We start from the raw sequence: 20,893 nt of genomic DNA, 5'->3' as shown, positions 1-20,893 counted from the left end.
GCTCCTGGTCACTTACTCAGGGCAAGTGGGGAAGTAGGAAGGAATAGAGTTTTCACTGCCAGGGCCACTCGGGCGGCTGGGTGCAGAGTGCTTTTGAGCCTTCGGGCGCTCAATGGATGTCAATGGGAAATCTCCGGTTAGGAAAAAGACTGCAAGCTTGGGGACGAGGACTCTTCAGGTGCCACCACCACTTCGAGAGGTAAGTTGGGTAGCTGGAGGATAGGTAGGTACCCCGGGGTTGGACACAGGGGGCCGTGGGGCGCCGCGTGCAGGGGTGCCTTTAGGTGTCGGGAAATCTTACCCTCAGTTGATCGCGGTTGGGGGGGCACCTGGTTCTGAGGCTGCAGGCTTCTTCAGGAATGTCAAGGGAGGTCCTTGGGTGCCGGACTCGGGGTCACAGTCGCCGTGGGGTCGTCCTCAGGGTCTTTGTTCACTCCGGCACTGGCCAGGCTCGGCTGGTGCAGAGTGTGCTGGGTTCGCGGTTCCGGGCTGCTGCCAGGGGTTAGAAATAGGTTGCGAGTAGAGCCTCTACTCATGGGAGTCCCAGGGGCTTAGAGCCAAAAGGTAGCCAGGTCCTCCGGGGTTGGTGAGGTTGCTGGCCACAAGAGATGCCGCTCTGGAGCAGGAGCAGGTTCGAGGGTCGACAGGCAGGTAGGGCTGGGGCCAAAGCAGTTGGTGTCTTCCTCTTTTTAGCAGCTGCAGGGCAGGTCTTTGTTCTTCTTGCTCTTCTTGTAGTTTCGAATCTGGGGAAGGAAGGTTCAGGGTGCCCCTAAATACTAGATTTAGGGGCGTTACAGGTAGGTGAAGGGCAGGGACCAATGGGTCCTCGTCCTGGGGTGGGTACACCCCCTATCCTGCCTCTCTCCTGTGGGAGGGGGGCAGTAGCCTAGTCCTGATAGGGTAGGGCTCCCCATCTTCAAGATGGCGAGAGCCCGGAGATGTGCTTCCCCTCGCCTCCCGCACCTGAGGGGTGGGGTTGGCAGGCTGGCACATCCCTTGTCCTTATTTGGGGTTTCCGGCCAAAGCTTCCCGCCAGAGTGGGGGGTTGCAGGGGCCTGGGGAAACTCACAGAGGCGGCATGCCTTTGAAGCTTCCCCCTGCCCATCCTGGGGGAGGGGATTTAGCACCTCGCCCAGGATGTGCATTGTTGCAGGACCAGGAGAGCAGGGGCTCTCCTACCCAGGGGTCCAGCAACATGTCTGCTGGGTGGCAGCCTAGGCAGCCTCAGAGCAGACGTGGATTTGTAGGTTAGGTTCGAGGGGGCACCTCTAAGATGCCCTCTGGGGTGCTGGGTACATTAAATCCCACACTGGCATCAGTGTGGGTTTAATGTGCTGAGAAGTTTGATACCAAACTTCACAGTCTTTAGTGTTGCCATCATGGTGCTGTGGAGCTCGTGTTTGACGAGCTCCAAGCACCATGTACTCTTTAAATTGCAGCACTGCACTTACAGGGCTCAGGGATGGACCTGGGCACTGTAGGGGCACAGGGCTCTTGCTCCTCTGCCCACACCATTGGCATAAGGCACCCAGCTAGAGGGGTGACTGATGTATGCCATGGCAGTGTATGTGATGGGCATGGCACACAGTGATGTGTGCCATGTCGACTTTGTTTTTGTCTTGCACCCAAACACTCAGCCTGCAAAGGCAGTGTGTGTGTGTAAGGGTACAGGGCCTCTAAGAGTGGCACAATGAGTGCTGCAGCTCTTAGAGGCCTTCCTGGGTCACAAAGCCCTGGGTACTTAGGGTACCATTTACCAGGGGCTGACATGTGGCCAAGGTTTGCCAATTTGGGTTTGGTTTGTTTTAGGGAAGGAACATATTCCCTGGGCACCTGATTGGCAGGAGTCCAGGGCACACTCAACCAAAGTACATTCAGCAATTCAGCAAAAAGTGGGGGCATACCAGGCAAGAAAGATGACACTTTCTCACAGGCATGGCTTAGCAGTTCGGGCTGGACTGTTCCCATGAGGCACAGGGTCAGACTGATTTGCATATGGCCATGTCTGAACTGGGGTGGCAGAGTGGGCTAAAGAACAGTGATGGATCAAACCCAGATCTGTTGACTGGGTGTGAGTGTTTGATTGGTTCTGATGCTCCGTCCATCACCACCCCCTTTTGTACCGCTTTGTTCACCATAAGTTGGCAGGGTATGCTCAGACGTGAGTCTCTTGTTCACTTTGCCACTGGATTCAAGCAAGCCTGGCTGAAGACGGCTGAAATGCCAGAAACCGGTCCTAGGAAGCTTGTTTCTGGTCCAGAGAAGACATGGCTTGGCAGTTCGGGCTGGACTGTTCCCATGAGGCACAGGGTCAGACTGATTTGCATATGGCCTTGTCTGAACTGGGGTGGCAAAGTGGGCTAAAGAACAGTGATGGATCAAACCCAGATCTGTTGACTGGGTGTGAGTGTTTGATTGGTTCTGATGCTCCGTCCATCACCACCACCCCCTTTTGTACCGCTTTGTTCACCATAAGTTGGCAGGGTATGCTCAGACGTGAGTCCCTTGTTCAGTTTGCCTCTGGATTCAAGCAAGCCTGGCTGAAGACGGCTGAAATGCCAGAAACCGGTCCTAGGAAGCTTGTTTCTGGTCCAGGGAAGGCATGGCTTGGTAGTTCGGGCTGGACTGTTCCCATGAGGCACAGGGTCAGACTGATTTGCATATGGCCATGTCTGAACTGGGGTGGCAGAGTGGGCTAAAGAACAGTGATGGATCAAACCCAGATCTGTTGACTGGGTGTGAGTGTTTGATTGGTTCTGATGCTCCATCCATTACCACCCCCTTTTGTACCGCTTTGTTCACCATAAGTTGGCAGGGTATGCTCAGACGTGAGTCCCTTGTTCAATTTGCCTCTGGATTCAAGCAAGCCTGGCTGAAGACTGCTGAAATGCCAGAAACCGGTCCTAGGAAGCTTGTTTCTGGTCCAGAGAAGGCATGGCTTGGCAGATTGGGCTGGACTGTTCCCATGAGGCACAGGGTCAGACTGATTTGCGTATGACCATGTCTGAACTGGGGTGGCAGAGTGGGCTAAAAGACGGTGATGGATCAAACCTACATCTGTTGATTGGGTGTGAGTGTTTGATTGGTTCTGATGCTCCGTCCATCACCACCCTCTTTTGTACCGCTTTGTTTGCCATAAGTTGGTAGGGTATGCTCAGACGTGAGTCCCTTGCTCACTTTGCCACTGGATTCAAACAAACCTGGCTGAAGACGGCTGAAATGCCAGAAACCGGTCCTAGGAAGCTTGTTTCCGGTCTAGGGAAGGCATTGTGAGAAAGTGGCTCTGTATATACTGTTCCTTACTAGGTATAGGGTGTACAGAGTCCACAGTCCCCCAGGGTTTGACAGAGGTCAAAGTTAGGTTTAACCTTACTCTCTGAAGTGGTAGCTTGGTCGAGCAGTAAGGCAGTACCAGAGGACAGTGTAAAGCATTTGTTGTACACACTCAGTCAGCAAATGGTTTCACACACTCAATAACTGAACTCTAGGCAAATGCTTTATATATAAAAAAGATATGCTTGTTTTATTTTAGAACCAACACTTGGAGGTAAAATATACTTTCTCAACAGTAGATGTTTCATATAAATACTTTTGCAATATGCAGTAGATTTTAGTAAACAGTTACAAGAGGTTGCAGTAGGCAACTCTATTTTTAAACACAACAATACATTGAGCTCAATGGTAAATTCAAGTTATTTGCAACAGATTACTTTTTAGATTACTTTTGGAATTCCAGGACTGGATCTTAGATTCAGTCCTGGGTCAGTTCTCAGAATCAAGTGATGAAAGTCGACTTTAGTACTGTAGTGATTTTTAACTAATATTTAGCTATTTTAAAAGTTGACACTGAAAATATTTCAGAGAAAACAATCAATGATTCCCTATGGAAGAAAATGCAGGTTACAGGTACAGTACGTTCTCTTTACTTTTGTAATCCAGTACTGAGTGCCTAGACTCAGTACTGGGACCTTTATCCAAAACAGGTAAGCAATTAAGTTTTCAGATATTATACGATTTTTGAAGAATATTTAAAGATTGCAGAAATCGACACTTAGAAGAAATTTCACAGAAAAACAGTCAATGGTTTCCTATGGAAGAAAATTGAGTTAAGGGTAAGTACAGTTGTAGAGATTTTTCAGAGTCAGTGCTGGGCACCAAGATCCAGCACTGGGAGTTCACCTAGGAACAGGTGAGTAAATTCGTTTTTGTCACTCGGCTGATTTTTGGTGAATATTTGAAGATTTGAAAAGTCCACACTTAGAAGAAATTTCTGGAAAAAGCCAGTCAATGTTACCCTATGGGGAAAATAGAGTTTGCGGTTTAAGGGTAAGTACTCGACTGGAAGAATTGAGGTTCTGGGCACAGACTCAGGGGTCTCTAGGGTCAGGTAGGTACAGTTGGTTCACCCTCAGCGGCTCTAGGGCGGCGGGGTGCAGAGAGAGTTAGGCCCAATGTTATCCTGAGAGGGATAGGGGGGCCTTGTTTGGTGGCTGCTGACTGGCAAGCCACGTGGCTGTGGGAGCTGGGCTCCTGGTCACTTACTCAGGGCAAGTGGGGAAGTAGGAAGGAATAGAGTTTTCACTGCCAGGGCCACTCGGGCGGCTGGGTGCAGAGTGCTTTTGAGCCTTCGGGCGCTCAATGGATGTCAATGGGAAATCTCCAGTTAGGAAAAAGACTGCAAGCTCGGGGACGAGGACTCTTCAGGTGCCACCACCACTTTGAGAGGTATGTTGGGTAGCTGGTGGATAGGTAGGTACCCCGTGGTTGGACACAGGGGGCCGTGGGGCGCCGCGTGCAGGGGTGCCTTTAGGTGTCGGGAAATCTTACCCTCAGTTGATCGCGGTTGGGGGGCACCTGGTTCTGAGGCTGCAGGCTTCTTCAGGAATGTCGAGGGAGGTCCTTGGGTGCCGGACTCGGGGTCACAGTCGCCCTGGGGTCGTCCTCAGGGTCTTTGTTCACTCCGGCACTGGCCAGGCTCAGCTGGTGCAGAGTGTGCTGGGTTCGTGGTTCCGGGCTGCTGCCAGGGGTTAGAAATAGGTTGCGAGTAGAGCCTCTACTCATGGGAGTCCCAGGGGCTTAGAGCCAAAAGGTAGCCAGGTCCTCCGGGGTTGGTGAGGTTCCTGGCCACAAGAGATGCCGCTCTGGAGCAGGAGCAGGTTTGAGGGTCGACAGGCCGGTAGGGCTGGGGCCAAAGCAGTTGGTGTCTTCCTCTTTTTAGCAGCTGCAGGGCAGGTCTTTGTTCTTCTTGCTCTTCTTGTAGTTTCGAATCTGGGGAAGGAAGGTTCAGGGTGCCCCTAAATACTAGATTTAGGGGCGTTACAGGTAGGTGAAGGGCAGGGACCAATGGGTCCTCGTCCTGGGGTGGGTACACCCCCTATCCTGCCTCTCTCCTGTGGGAGGGGGGCAGTAGCCTAGTCCTGATAGGGTAGGGCTCCCCTTCTTCAAGATGGCGAGAGCCCGGAGATGTGCTTCCCCTCGCCTCCCCCACCTGAGGGGTGGGGTTGGCAGGCTGGCACATCCCTTGTCCTTATTTGGGGTTTCCGGCCAAAGCTTCCCGCCAGAGTGGGGGGTTGCAGGGGCCTGGGGAAACTCACAGAGGCGGCATGCCTTTGAAGCTTCCCCCTGCCCATCCTGGGGGAGGGGATTTAGCACCTCGCCCAGGATGTGCATTGTTGCAGGACCAGGAGAGCAGGGGCTCTCCTACCCAGGGGTCCAGCAACATGTCTGCTGGGTGGCAGCCTAGGCAGCCTCAGAGCAGACGTGGATTTGTAGGTTAGGTTCGAGGGGGCACCTCTAAGATGCCCTCTGGGGTGCTGGGTACATTAAATCCCACACTGGCATCAGTGTGGGTTTAATGTGCTGAGAAGTTTGATACCAAACTTCACAGTCTTTAGTGTTGCCATCATGGTGCTGTGGAGCTCGTGTTTGACGAGCTCCAAGCACCATGTACTCTTTAAATTGCAGCACTGCACTTACAGGGCTCAGGGATGGACCTGGGCACTGTAAGGGCACAGGGCTCTTGCTCCTATGCCCACACCATTGGCATAAGGCACCCAGCTAGAGGGGTGACTGATGTATGCCATGGCAGTGTATGTGATGGGCATGGCACACAGTGATGTGTGCCATGTCGACTTTGTTTTTGTCTTGCACCCAAACACTCAGCCTGCAAAGGCAGTGTGTGTGTGTAAGGGTACAGGGCCTCTAAGAGTGGCACAATGAGTGCTGCAGCTCTTAGAGGCCTTCCTGGGTCACAAAGCCCTGGGTACTTAGGGTACCATTTACCAGGGGCTGACATGTGGCCAAGGTTTGCCAATTTGGGTTTGGTTTGTTTTAGGGAAGGAACATAGGCCCTGGGCACCTGATTGGCAGGAGTCCAGGGCACACTCAACCAAAGTACATTCAGCAATTCAGCAAAAAGTGGGGGCATACCAGGCAAGAAAGATGACACTTTCTCACAGGCATAGGTTAGCAGTTCGGGCTGGACTGTTCCCATGAGGCACAGGGTCAGACTGATTTGCATATGGCCATGTCTGAACTGGGGTGGCAGAGTGGGCTAAAGAACAGTGATGGATCAAACCCAGATCTGTTGACTGGGTGTGAGTGTTTGATTGGTTCTGATGCTCCGTCCATCACCACCCCCTTTTGTACCGCTTTGTTCACCATAAGTTGGCAGGGTATGCTCAGACGTGAGTCTCTTGTTCACTTTGCCACTGGATTCAAGCAAGCCTGGTTGAAGACGGCTGAAATGCCAGAAACCGGTCCTAGGAAGCTTGTTTCTGGTCCAGAGAAGGCATTGCTTGGCAGTTCGGGCTGGACTGTTCCCATGAGGCACAGGGTCAGACTGATTTGCATATGGCCTTGTCTGAACTGGGGTGGCAAAGTGGGCTAAAGAACAGTGATGGATCAAACCCAGATCTGTTGACTGGGTGTGAGTGTTTGATTGGTTCTGATGCTCCGTCCATCACCACCCCCTTTTGTACCGCTTTGTTCACCATAAGTTGGCAGGGTATGCTCAGACGTGAGTCCCTTGTTCAGTTTGCCTCTGGATTCAAGCAAGCCTGGCTGAAGACGGCTGAAATGCCAGAAACCGGTCCTAGGAAGTTTGTTTCTGGTCCAGGGAAGGCATGGCATGGTAGTTCGGGCTGGACTGTTCCCATGAGGCACAGGGTCAGACTGATTTGCATATGGCCCTGTCTGAACTGGGGTGGCAGAGTGGGCTAAAGAACAGTGATGGATCAAACCCAGATCTGTTGACTGGGTGTGAGTGTTTGATTGGTTCTGATGCTCCATCCATTACCACCCCCTTTTGTACCGCTTTGTTCACCATAATTTGGCAGGGTATGCTCAGACGTGAGTCCCTTGTTCAATTTGCCTCTGGATTCAAGCAAGCCTGGCTGAAGACTGCTGAAATGCCAGAAACCGGTCCTAGGAAGCTTGTTTCTGGTCCAGAGAAGGCATGGCTTGGCAGATTGGGCTGGACTGTTCCCATGAGGCACAGGGTCAGACTGATTTGCGTATGACCATGTCTGAACTGGGGTGGCAGAGTGGGCTAAAAGACGGTGATGGATCAAACCTACATCTGTTGATTGGGTGTGAGTGTTTGATTGGTTCTGATGCTCCGTCCATCACCACCCTCTTTTGTACCGCTTTGTTCGCCATAAGTTGGTAGGGTATGCTCAGACGTGAGTCCCTTGCTCACTTTGCCACTGGATTCAAACAAACCTGGCTGAAGACGGCTGAAATGCCAGAAACCGGTCCTAGGAAGCTTGTTTCCGGTCTAGGGAAGGCATTGTGAGAAAGTGGCTCTGTATATACTGTTCCTTAATAGGTATAGGGTGTACAGAGTCCACAGTCCCCCAGGGTTTGACAGAGGTCAAAGTTAGGTTTAACCTTACTCTCTGAAGTGGTAGCTTGGTCGAGCAGTAAGGCAGTACCAGAGGACAGTGTAAAGCATTTGTTGTACACACTCAGTCAGCAAATGGTTTCACACACTCAATAACTGAACTCTAGGCAAATGCTTTATATATAAAAAAGATATGCTTGTTTTATTTTAGAACCAACACTTGGAGGTAAAATATACTTTCTCAACAGTAGATGTTTCATATAAATACTTTTGCAATATGCAGTAGATTTTAGTAAACAGTTACAAGAGGTTGCAGTAGGCAACTCTATTTTTAAACACAACAATACATTGAGCTCAATGGTAAATTCAAGTTATTTGCAACAGATTACTTTTTAGATTACTTTTGGAATTCCAGGACTGGATCTTAGATTCAGTCCTGGGTCAGTTCTCAGAATCAAGTGATGAAAGTCGACTTTAGTACTGTAGTGATTTTTAACTAATATTTAGCTATTTTAAAAGTTGACACTGAAAATATTTCAGAGAAAACAATCAATGATTCCCTATGGAAGAAAATGCAGGTTACAGGTACAGTACGTTCTCTTTACTTTTGTAATCCAGTACTGAGTGCCTAGACTCAGTACTGGGACCTTTATCCAAAACAGGTAAGCAATTAAGTTTTCAGATATTATACGATTTTTGAAGAATATTTAAAGATTGCAGAAATCGACACTTAGAAGAAATTTCACAGAAAAACAGTCAATGGTTTCCTATGGAAGAAAATTGAGTTAAGGGTAAGTACAGTTGTAGAGATTTTTCAGAGTCAGTGCTGGGCACCAAGATCCAGCACTGGGAGTTCACCTAGGAACAGGTGAGTAAATTCGTTTTTGTCACTCGGCTGATTTTTGGTGAATATTTGAAGATTTGAAAAGTCCACACTTAGAAGAAATTTCAGGAAAAAGCCAGTCAATGTTACCCTATGGGGAAAATAGAGTTTGCGGTTTAAGGGTAAGTACTCGACTGGAAGAATTGAGGTTCTGGGCACAGACTCAGGGGTCTCTAGGGTCAGGTAGGTACAGTTGGTTCACCCTCAGCGGCTCTAGGGCGGCGGGGTGCAGAGAGAGTTAGGCCCAATGTTATCCTGAGAGGGATAGGGGGGCCTTGTTTGGTGGCTGCTGACTGGCAAGCCACGTGGCTGTGGGAGCTGGGCTCCTGGTCACTTACTCAGGGCAAGTGGGGAAGTAGGAAGGAATAGAGTTTTCACTGCCAGGGCCACTCGGGCGGCTGGGTGCAGAGTGCTTTTGAGCCTTCGGGCGCTCAATGGATGTCAATGGGAAATCTCCGGTTAGGAAAAAGACTGCAAGCTCGGGGACGAGGACTCTTCAGGTGCCACCACCACTTCGAGAGGTATGTTGGGTAGCTGGAGGATAGGTAGGTACCCCGTGGTTGGACACAGGGGGCCGTGGGGCGCCGCGTGCAGGGGTGCCTTTAGGTGTCGGGAAATCTTACCCTCAGTTGATCGCGGTTGGGGGGCACCTGGTTCTGAGGCTGCAGGCTTCTTCAGGAATGTCGAGGGAGGTCCTTGGGTGCCGGACTCGGGGTCACAGTCGCCCTGGGGTCGTCCTCAGGGTCTTTGTTCACTCCGGCACTGGCCAGGCTCAGCTGGTGCAGAGTGTGCTGGGTTCGCGGTTCCGGGCTGCTGCCAGGGGTTAGAAATAGGTTGCGAGTAGAGCCTCTACTCATGGGAGTCCCAGGGGCTTAGAGCCAAAAGGTAGCCAGGTCCTCCGGGGTTGGTGAGGTTGCTGGCCACAAGAGATGCCGCTCTGGAGCAGGAGCAGGTTTGAGGGTCGACAGGCCGGTAGGGCTGGGGCCAAAGCAGTTGGTGTCTTCCTCTTTTTAGCAGCTGCAGGGCAGGTCTTTGTTCTTCTTGCTCTTCTTGTAGTTTCGAATCTGGGGAAGGAAGGTTCAGGGTGCCCCTAAATACTAGATTTAGGGGCGTTACAGGTAGGTGAAGGGCAGGGACCAATGGGTCCTCGTCCTGGGGTGGGTACACCCCCTATCCTGCCTCTCTCCTGTGGGAGGGGGGCAGTAGCCTAGTCCTGATAGGGTAGGGCTCCCCATCTTCAAGATGGCGAGAGCCCGGAGATGTGCTTCCCCTCGCCTCCCCCACCTGAGGGGTGGGGTTGGCAGGCTGGCACATCCCTTGTCCTTATTTGGGGTTTCCGGCCAAAGCTTCCCGCCAGAGTGGGGGGTTGCAGGGGCCTGGGGAAACTCACAGAGGCGGCATGCCTTTGAAGCTTCCCCCTGCCCATCCTGGGGGTGGGGATTTAGCACCTCGCCCAGGATGTGCATTGTTGCAGGACCAGGAGAGCAGGGGCTCTCCTACCCAGGGGTCCAGCAACATGTCTGCTGGGTGGCAGCCTAGGCAGCCTCAGAGCAGACGTGGATTTGTAGGTTAGGTTCGAGGGGGCACCTCTAAGATGCCCTCTGGGGTGCTGGGTACATTAAATCCCACACTGGCATCAGTGTGGGTTTAATGTGCTGAGAAGTTTGATACCAAACTTCACAGTCTTTAGTGTTGCCATCATGGTGCTGTGGAGCTCGTGTTTGACGAGCTCCAAGCACCATGTACTCTTTAAATTGCAGCACTGCACTTACAGGGCTCAGGGATGGACCTGGGCACTGTAAGGGCACAGGGCTCTTGCTCCTATGCCCACACCATTGGCATAAGGCACCCAGTTAGAGGGGTGACTGATGTATGCCATGGCAGTGTATGTGATGGGCATGGCACACAGTGATGTGTGCCATGTCGACTTTGTTTTTGTCTTGCACCCAAACACTCAGCCTGCAAAGGCAGTGTGTGTGTGTAAGGGTACAGGGCCTCAAAGAGTGGCACAATGAGTGCTGCAGCTCTTAGAGGCCTTCCTGGGTCACAAAGCCCTGGGTACTTAGGGTACCATTTACCAGGGGCTGACATGTGGCCAAGGTTTGCCAATTTGGGTTTGGTTTGTTTTAGGGAAGGAACATAGGCCCTGGGCACATGATTGGCAGGAGTCCAGGGCACACTCAACCAAAGTACATTCAGCAATTCAGCAAAAAGTGGGGGCATACCAGGCAAGAAAGATGACACTTTCTCACAGGCATAGGTTAGCAGTTCGGGCTGGACTGTTCCCATGAGGCACAGGGTCAGACTGATTTGCATATGGCCATGTCTGAACTGGGGTGGCAGAGTGGGCTAAAGAACAGTGATGGATCAAACCCAGATCTGTTGACTGGGTGTGAGTGTTTGATTGGTTCTGATGCTCCGTCCATCACCACCCCCTTTTGTACCGCTTTGTTCACCATAAGTTGGCAGGGTATGCTCAGACGTGAGTCTCTTGTTCACTTTGCCACTGGATTCAAGCAAGCCTGGTTGAAGACGGCTGAAATGCCAGAAACTGGTCCTAGGAAGCTTGTTTCTGGTCCAGAGAAGGCATGGCTTGGCAGTTCGGGCTGGACTGTTCCCATGAGGCACAGGGTCAGACTGATTTGCATATGGCCTTGTCTGAACTGGGGTGGCAAAGTGGGCTAAAGAACAGTGATGGATCAAACCCAGATCTGTTGACTGGGTGTGAGTGTTTGATTGGTTCTGATGCTCCGTCCATCACCACCCCCTTTTGTACCGCTTTGTTCACCATAAGTTGGCAGGGTATGCTCAGACGTGAGTCCCTTGTTCAGTTTGCCTCTGGATTCAAGCAAGCCTGGCTGAAGATGGCTGAAATGCCAGAAACCGGTCCTAGGAAGTTTGTTTCTGGTCCAGGGAAGGCATGGCATGGTAGTTCGGGCTGGACTGTTCCCATGAGGCACAGGGTCAGACTGATTTGCATATGGCCCTGTCTGAACTGGGGTGGCAGAGTGGGCTAAAGAACAGTGATGGATCAAACCCAGATCTGTTGACTGGGTGTGAGTGTTTGATTGGTTCTGATGCTCCATCCATTACCACCCCCTTTTGTACCGCTTTGTTCACCATAATTTGGCAGGGTATGCTCAGACGTGAGTCCCTTGTTCAATTTGCCTCTGGATTCAAGCAAGCCTGGCTGAAGACTGCTGAAATGCCAGAAACCGGTCCTAGGAAGCTTGTTTCTGGTCCAGAGAAGGCATGGCTTGGCAGATTGAGCTGGACTGTTCCCATGAGGCACAGGGTCAGACTGATTTGCGTATGACCATGTCTGAACTGGGGTGGCAGAGTGGGCTAAAAGACGGTGATGGATCAAACCTACATCTGTTGATTGGGTGTGAGTGTTTGATTGGTTCTGATGCTCCGTCCATCACCACCCTCTTTTGTACCGCTTTGTTCGCCATAAGTTGGTAGGGTATGCTCAGATGTGAGTCCCTTGCTCACTTTGCCACTGGATTCAAACAAACCTGGCTGAAGACGGCTGAAATGCCAGAAACCGGTCCTAGGAAGCTTGTTTCCGGTCTAGGGAAGGCATTGTGAGAAAGTGGCTCTGTATATACTGTTCCTTAATAGGTATAGGGTGTACAGAGTCCACAGTCCCCCAGGGTTTGACAGAGGTCAAAGTTAGGTTTAACCTTACTCTCTGAAGTGGTAGCTTGGTCAAGCAGTAAGGCAGTACCAGAGGACAGTGTAAAGCATTTGTTGTACACACTCAGTCAGCAAATGGTTTCACACACTCAATAACTGAACTCTAGGCAAATGCTTTATATATAAAAAAGATATGCTTGTTTTATTTTAGAACCAACACTTGGAGGTAAAATATACTTTCTCAACAGTAGATGTTTCATATAAATACTTTTGCAATATGCAGTAGATTTTAGTAAACAGTTACAAGAGGTTGCAGTAGGCAACTCTATTTTTAAACACAACAATACATTGAGCTCAATGGTAAATTCAAGTTATTTGCAACAGATTACTTTTTAGATTACTTTTGGAATTCCAGGACTGGATCTTAGATTCAGTCCTGGGTCAGTTCTCAGAATCAAGTGATGAAAGTCGACTTTAGTACTGTAGTGATTTTTAACTAATATTTAGCTATTTTAAAATTTGAGACTGAAAATATTTCAGAGAAAACAATCAATGATTCCCTATGGAAGAAAATGCAGGTTACAGGTACAGTACGTTCTCTTTACTTTTGTAATCCAGTACTGAGTGCCTAGACTCAGTACTGGGACCTTTATCCAAAGCAGGTAAGCAATTAAGTTTTCAGATATTATACGATTTTTGAAGAATATTTAAAGATTGCAGAAATCGACACTTAGAAGAAATTTCACAGAAAAACAGTCAATGGTTTCCTATGGAAGAAAATTGAGTTAAGGGTAAGTACAGTTGTAGAGATTTTTCAGAGTCAGTGCTGGGCACCAAGATCCAGCACTGGGAGTTCACCTAGGAACAGGTGAGTAAATTCGTTTTTGTAACTCGGCTGATTTTTGGTGAATATTTTAAGATTTGAAAAGTCCACACTTAGAAGAAATTTCAGGAAAAAGCCAGTCAATGTTACCCTATGAGGAAAATAGTGTTTGCGGTTTAAGGGTAAGTACTCGACTGGCAGAGTTGAGGTTCTGGGCACAGACTCAGGGGTCTCCCAGGGTCAGGTAGGTACAGTTGGTTCACCCTCAGCGGCTCTAGGGCGGCCGGGTGCAGAGAGAGTTAGGCCCAATGTTATCCTGAAAGGGATAGGGGGGCCTTGTTTGGTGGCTGCTGACTGGCAAGCCACGCGGCTGTGGGAGCTGGGCTCCTGGCCACTTACTCAGGGCAAGTGGGGAAGTAGGAAGGAATAGAGTTTTCACTGCCAGGGCCACTCGGGCGGCTGGGTGCAGAGTGCTTTTGAGCCTTCGGGCGCTCAATGGATGTCAATGGGAAATCTCCGGTTAGGAAAAAAGACTGCAAGCTCGGGGACGAGGACTCTTCAGGTGCCACCACCACTTCGAGAGGTAAGTTGGGTAGTTGGAGGATAGGTAGGTACCCCGGGGTTGGACACAGGGGGCCGTGGGACGCCGCGTGCAGGGGTGCCTTTAGGTGTCGGGAAATCTTACCCTCAGTTGATCGCGGTTGGGGGGGCACCTGGTTCTGAGGCTGCAGGCTTCTTCAGGAATGTCGAGGGAGGTCCTTGGGTGCCGGACTCGGGGTCACAGTCACCGTGGGGTCGTCCTCAGGGTCTTTGTTCACTCCGGCACTGGCCAGGCTCGGCTGGTGCAGAGTGTGCAGGGTTTGCGGTTCAGGGCTGCTGCCAGGGGTTAGAAATAGGTTTCGAGTAGAGCCTCTACTCATGGGAGTCCCAGGGGCTTAGAGCCAAAAGGTAGCCAGGTCCTCCGGGGTTGGTGAGGTTGCTGGCCACAAGAGATGCCGTGCTGCAGCAGGAGCAGGTTCGAGGGTCGACAGGGCGGTAGGGCTGGGGCCAAAGCAGTTGGTGTCTTCCTCTTTTTAGCAGCTGCAGGGCAGGTCTTTGTTCTTCTTGCTCTTCTTGTAGTTTCGAATCTGGAATCTGGGGAAGGAAGATTTAGATTTAGGGGCGTTACAGGTAGGTGAAGGGCAGGGACCAATGGGTCCCCGTCCTGGGGTGGGTACACCCCCTATCCTGCCTCTCTCCTGTGGGAGGGGGGCAGTAGCCTAGTCCTGATAGGGTAGGGCTCCCCATCTTCAAGATGGCGAGAGCCCGGAGATGTGCTTCACCTCGCCTCCCCCACCTGAGGGGTGGGGTTGGCAGGCTGGCACATCCCTTGTCCTTATTTGGGGTTTCCGGTCAAAGCTTCCCGCCAGAGTGGGGGGTGCAGGGGCCTGGGGAAACTCACAGAGGCGGCATGCCTTTGAAGCTTCCCCCTGCCCATCCTGGGGGAGGGGATTTAGCACCTCGCCCAGGATGTGCATTGTTGCAGGACCAGGAGAGCAGGGGCTCTCCTACCCAGGGGTCCAGCAACATGTCTGCTGGGTGGCAGCCTAGGCAGCCTCAGAGCAGACGTGGATTTGTAGGTTAGGTTTCGAGGGAGCACCTCTAAGATGCCCTCTGGGGTGCTGGGTACATTAAATCCCACACTGGCATCAGTGTGGGTTTAATGTGCTGAGAAGTTTGATACCAAACTTCACAGTCTTTAGTGTTGCCATTATGGTGCTGTGGAGCCCGTGTTTGACGAGCTCCAAGCACCATGTACTCTTTAAATGGCAGCACTGCACTTACAGGGCTCAGGGATGGACCTGGGCACTGTAGGGGCACAGGGCTCTTGCTCCTATGCCCACACCATTGGCATAAGGCACCCAGCTAGAGGGGTGACTGATGTATGCCATGGCAGTGTATGTGATGGGCATGGCACACAGTGATGTGTGCCCTTTCAACTTTGTTTTTGTCTTGCACCCAAACACTCAGCCTGCAAAGGCAGTGTGTGTGTGTAAGGGTACAGGGCCTCTAAGAGTGGCACAATGAGTGCTGCAGCTCTTAGAGGCCTTCCTGGGTCACAAAGCCCTGGGTACTTAGGGTACCATTTACCAGGGGCTGACATGCGGCCAAGGTTTGCCAATTTGGGTTTGGTTTGTTTTAGGGAAGGAACATAGGTCCTGGGCACCTGATTGGCAGGAGTCCAGGGCACACTCAATCAAAGAACATTCAGCAATTCAGCAAAAAGTGGGGGCATACCAGGCAAGAAAGATGACACTTTCTCACAGGCATGGCTTAGCAGTTCGGGCTGGACTGCTCCCATGAGGCACAGGGTCAGACTGATTTGCATATGGCCATGTCTGAACTGGGGTGGCAGAGTAGGCTAAAGAACAGTGATGGATCAAACCCAGATCTGTTGACTGGGTGTGAGTGTTTGATTGGTTCTGATGCTCCGTCCATCACCACCCCCTTTTGTACCGCTTTGTTCGCCATAAATTAGTAGGGTATGCTCAGACGTGAGTCCCTTGCTCACTTTACCAGTGGATTCAAGCAAGCCTGGCTGAAGACGGCTGAAATGCCAAAAACCGGTTCTAGGAAGCTTGTTTCTGGTCCAGGGAAAGCATGGCTTGGCAGTTCGGGCTGGACTGTTCCCATGAGGCACAGGGTCAGACTGATTTGCATATGGCCATGTCTGAACTGGGGTGGCAGAGTGGGCTAAAGAATGGTGATGGATCAAACCCAGATCTGTTGACTGGGTGTGAGTGTTTGATTGGTTCTGATGCTCTGTCCATCACCACCCCATTTTGTACCGCTTTGTTTGCCATAAGTTGGCAGCGTATGCTCAAACGTGAGTGCCTTGCTCACTTTGCCATTGGATTCAAGCAAGCCTTGCTGAAGATGGCTGAAATGATAGAAACCGGTCCTAGGAAGCTTGTTTCCGGTCCAGAGAAAGCATAGCTTGGCAGTTCGGGCTGGACTGCTCCCATGAGGCACAGGGTCAGACTGATTTGCATATGGCCATGTCTGAACTAGGGTGGCAGAGTGGGCTAAAGAACTTTGATGGATCAAACCCAGATCTGTTGACTGGGTGTGAGTGTTTGATTGGTTCTGATGCTCCTTCCATCACCACCCCCTTTTGTACCGCTTTGTTCGCCATAAGTTAGTAGGGTATGCTCAGACGTGGGTCCCTTGCTCACTTTGCCACTGGATTCAAGCAAGCCTGGCTGAAGACGGCTGAAATGCCAGAAACCGGTCCTAGGAAGCTTGTTTCCGGTCTAGGGAAGGCATTGTGAGAAAGTGGCTCTGTATATACTGTTCCTTAATAGGTATAGGGTGTACAGAGTCCACAGTCCCCCAGGGTTTGACAGAGGTCAAAGTTAGGTTTAACCTTACTCTCTGAAGTGGTAGCTTGGTCGAGCAGTAAGGCAGTACCAGAGGACAGTGTAAAGCATTTGTTGTACACACTCAGTCAGCAAATGGTTTCACACACTCAATAACTGAACTCTAGGCAAATGCTTTATATATAAAAAATATATTCTTGTTTTATTTTAGAACCAACACTTGGAGGTAAAATATACTTTCTCAACAGTAGATGTTTCATATAAATACTTTTGCAATATGCAGTAGATTTTAGTAAACAGTTACAAGAGGTTGCAGTAGGCAACTCTATTTTTAAACACAACAATACATTGAGCTCAATGGTAAATTCAAGTTATTTGCAACAGATTACTTTTTAGATTACTTTTGGAATTCCAGGACTGGATCTTAGATTCAGTCCTGGGTCAGTTCTCAGAATCAAGTGATGAAAGTCGACTTCAGTACTGTAGTGATTATTAACTAATATTTAGCTATTTTAAAAGTTGACACTTTGAAAATATTTCAGAGAAAACAATCAATGATTCCCTATGGAAGAAAATGCAGGTTACAGGTACAGTACGTTCTCTTTAATTTTGTAATCCAGTACTGGGTGCCTAGACTCAGTACTGGGACCTTTATCCAAAACAGGTAAGCAATTACGTTTTCAGATATTATACGAGTTTTGAAGAATATTTAAAGATTGCAGAAATCGACACTTAGAAGAAATTTCACAGAAAAACAGTCACTGGTTTCCTGTGGAAGAAAATTGAGTTAAGGGTAAGTACAGTTGTAGAGATTTTTCAGAGTCAGTGCTGGGCACCAAGATCCAGCACTGGGAGTTCACCTAGGAACAGGTGAGTAAATTCGTTTTTGTCACTCGGCTGATTTTTGGTGAATATTTGAAGATTTGAAAAGTCCACACTTAGAAGAAATTTCAGGAAAAAGCCAGTCAATGTTACCCTATGGGGAAAATAGAGTTTGCGGTTTAAGGGTAAGTACTCGACTGGAAGAATTGAGGTTCTGGGCACAGACTCAGGGGTCTCTAGGGTCAGGTAGGTACAGTTGGTTCACCCTCAGCGGCTCTAGGGCGGCGGGGTGCAGAGAGAGTTAGGCCCAATGTTATCCTGAGAGGGATAGGGGGGCCTTGTTTGGTGGCTGCTGACTGGAAAGCCACGTGGCTGTGGGAGCTGGGCTCCTGGTCACTTACTCAGGGCAAGTGGGGAAGTAGGAAGGAATAGAGTTTTCACTGCCAGGGCCACTCGGGCGGCTGGGTGCAGAGTGCTTTTGAGCCTTCGGGCGCTCAATGGATGTCAATGGGAAATCTCCGGTTAGGAAAAAGACTGCAAGCTCGGGGACGAGGACTCTTCAGGTGCCACCACCACTTCGAGAGGTATGTTGGGTAGCTGGAGGATAGGTAGGTACCCCGTGGTTGGACACAGGGGGCCGTGGGGCGCCGCGTGCAGGGGTGCCTTTAGGTGTCGGGAAATCTTACCCTCAGTTGATCGCGGTTGGGGGGGGCACCTGGTTCTGAGGCTGCAGGCTTCTTCAGGAATGTCGAGGGAGGTCCTTGGGTGCCGGACTCGGGGTCACAGTCGCCCTGGGGTCGTCCTCAGGGTCTTTGTTCACTCCGGCACTGGCCGGGCTCGGCTGGTGCAGAGTGTGCTGGGTTCGCGGTTCCGGGCTGCTGCCAGGGGTTAGAAATAGGTTGCGAGTAGAGCCTCTACTCATGGGAGTCCCAGGGGCTTAGAGCCAAAAGGTAGCCAGGTCCTCCGGGGTTGGTGAGGTTGCTGGCCACAAGAGATGCCGCTCTGGAGCAGGAGCAGGTTTGAGGGTCGACAGGCCGGTAGGGCTGGGGCCAAAGCAGTTGGTGTCTTCCTCTTTTTAGCAGCTGCAGGGCAGGTCTTTGTTCTTCTTGCTCTTCTTGTAGTTTCGAATCTGGGGAAGGAAGGTTCAGGGTGCCCCTAAATACTAGATTTAGGGGCGTTACAGGTAGGTGAAGGGCAGGGACCAATGGGTCCTCGTCCTGGGGTGGGTACACCCCCTATCCTGCCTCTCTCCTGTGGGAGGGGGGCAGTAGCCTAGTCCTGATAGGGTAGGGCTCCCCATCTTCAAGATGGCGAGAGCCCGGAGATGTGCTTCCCCTCGCCTCCCCCACCTGAGGGGTGGGGTTGGCAGGCTGGCACATCCCTTGTCCTTATTTGGGGTTTCCGGCCAAAGCTTCCCGCCAGAGTGGGGGGTTGCAGGGGCCTGGGGAAACTCACAGAGGCGGCATGCCTTTGAAGCTTCCCCCTGCCCATCCTGGGGGAGGGGATTTAGCACCTCGCCCAGGATGTGCATTGTTGCAGGACCAGGAGAGCAGGGGCTCTCCTACCCAGGGGTCCAGCAACATGTCTGCTGGGTGGCAGCCTAGGCAGCCTCAGAGCAGACGTGGATTTGTAGGTTAGGTTCGAGGGGGCACCTCTAAGATGCCCTCTGGGGTGCTGGGTACATTAAATCCCACACTGGCATCAGTGTGGGTTTAATGTGCTGAGAAGTTTGATACCAAACTTCACAGTCTTTAGTGTTGCCATCATGGTGCTGTGGAGCTCGTGTTTGACGAGCTCCAAGCACCATGTACTCTTTAAATTGCAGCACTGCACTTACAGGGCTCAGGGATGGACCGGGGCACTGTAGGGGCACAGGGCTCTTGCTCCTATGCCCACACCATTGGCATAAGGCACCCAGCTAGAGGGGTGACTGATGTATGCCATGGCAGTGTATGTGATGGGCATGGCACACAGTGATGTGTGCCATGTCGACTTTGTTTTTGTCTTGCACCCAAACACTCAGCCTGCAAAGGCAGTGTGTGTGTGTAAGGGTACAGGGCCTCTAAGAGTGGCACAATGAGTGCTGCAGCTCTTAGAGGCCTTCCTGGGTCACAAAGCCCTGGGTACTTAGGGTACCATTTACCAGGGGCTGACATGTGGCCAAGGTTTGCCAATTTGGGTTTGGTTTGTTTTAGGGAAGGAACATAGGCCCTGGGCACCTGATTGGCAGGAGTCCAGGGCACACTCAACCAAAGTACATTCAGCAATTCAGCAAAAAGTGGGGGCATACCAGGCAAGAAAGATGACACTTTCTCACAGGCATAGGTTAGCAGTTCGGGCTGGACTGTTCCCATGAGGCACAGGGTCAGACTGATTTGCATATGGCCATGTCTGAACTGGGGTGGCAGAGTGGGCTAAAGAACAGTGATGGATCAAACCCAGATCTGTTGACTGGGTGTGAGTGTTTGATTGGTTCTGATGCTCCGTCCATCACCACCCCCTTTTGTACCGCTTTGTTCACCATAAGTTGGCAGGGTATGCTCAGACGTGAGTCTCTTGTTCACTTTGCCACTGGATTCAAGCAAGCCTGGTTGAAGACGGCTGAAATGCCAGAAACCGGTCCTAGGAAGCTTGTTTCTGGTCCAGAGAAGGCATGGCTTGGCAGTTCGGGCTGGACTGTTCCCATGAGGCACAGGGTCAGACTGATTTGCATATGGCCTTGTCTGAACTGGGGTGGCAAAGTGGGCTAAAGAACAGTGATGGATCAAACCCAGATCTGTTGACTGGGTGTGAGTGTTTGATTGGTTCTGATGCTCCGTCCATCACCACCCCCTTTTGTACCGCTTTGTTCACCATAAGTTGGCAGGGTATGCTCAGACGTGAGTCCCTTGTTCAGTTTGCCTCTGGATTCAAGCAAGCCTGGCTGAAGACGGCTGAAATGCCAGAAACCGGTCCTAGGAAGCTTGTTTCTGGTCCAGGGAAGGCATGGCATGGTAGTTCGGGCTGGACTGTTCCCATGAGGCACAGGGTCAGACTGATTTGCATATGGCCCTGTCTGAACTGGGGTGGCAGAGTGGGCTAAAGAACAGTGATGGATCAAACCCAGATCTGTTGACTGGGTGTGAGTGTTTGATTGGTTCTGATGCTCCATCCATTACCACCCCCTTTTGTACCGCTTTGTTCACCATAAGTTGGCAGGGTATGCTCAGACGTGAGTCCCTTGTTCAATTTGCCTCTGGATTCAAGCAAGCCTGGCTGAAGACTGCTGAAATGCCAGAAACCGGTCCTAGGAAGCTTGTTTCTGGTCCAGAGAAGGCATGGCTTGGCAGTTTGGGCTGGACTGTTCCCATGAGGCACAGGGTCAGACTGATTTGCATATGACCATGTCTGAACTGGGGTGGCAGAGTGGGCTAAAAGACGGTGATGGATCAAACCTACATCTGTTGATTGGGTGTGAGTGTTTGATTGGTTCTGATGCTCCGTCCATCACCACCCTCTTTTGTACCGCTTTGTTCGCCATAAGT

This window comes from Triturus cristatus, chromosome 3_1, assembly GCF_964204655.1.
Source record: "Triturus cristatus chromosome 3_1, aTriCri1.1, whole genome shotgun sequence".
Taxonomy (NCBI): Eukaryota; Metazoa; Chordata; class Amphibia; order Caudata; family Salamandridae; genus Triturus; species Triturus cristatus.
This window is presented reverse-complemented; position numbering follows the sequence as displayed.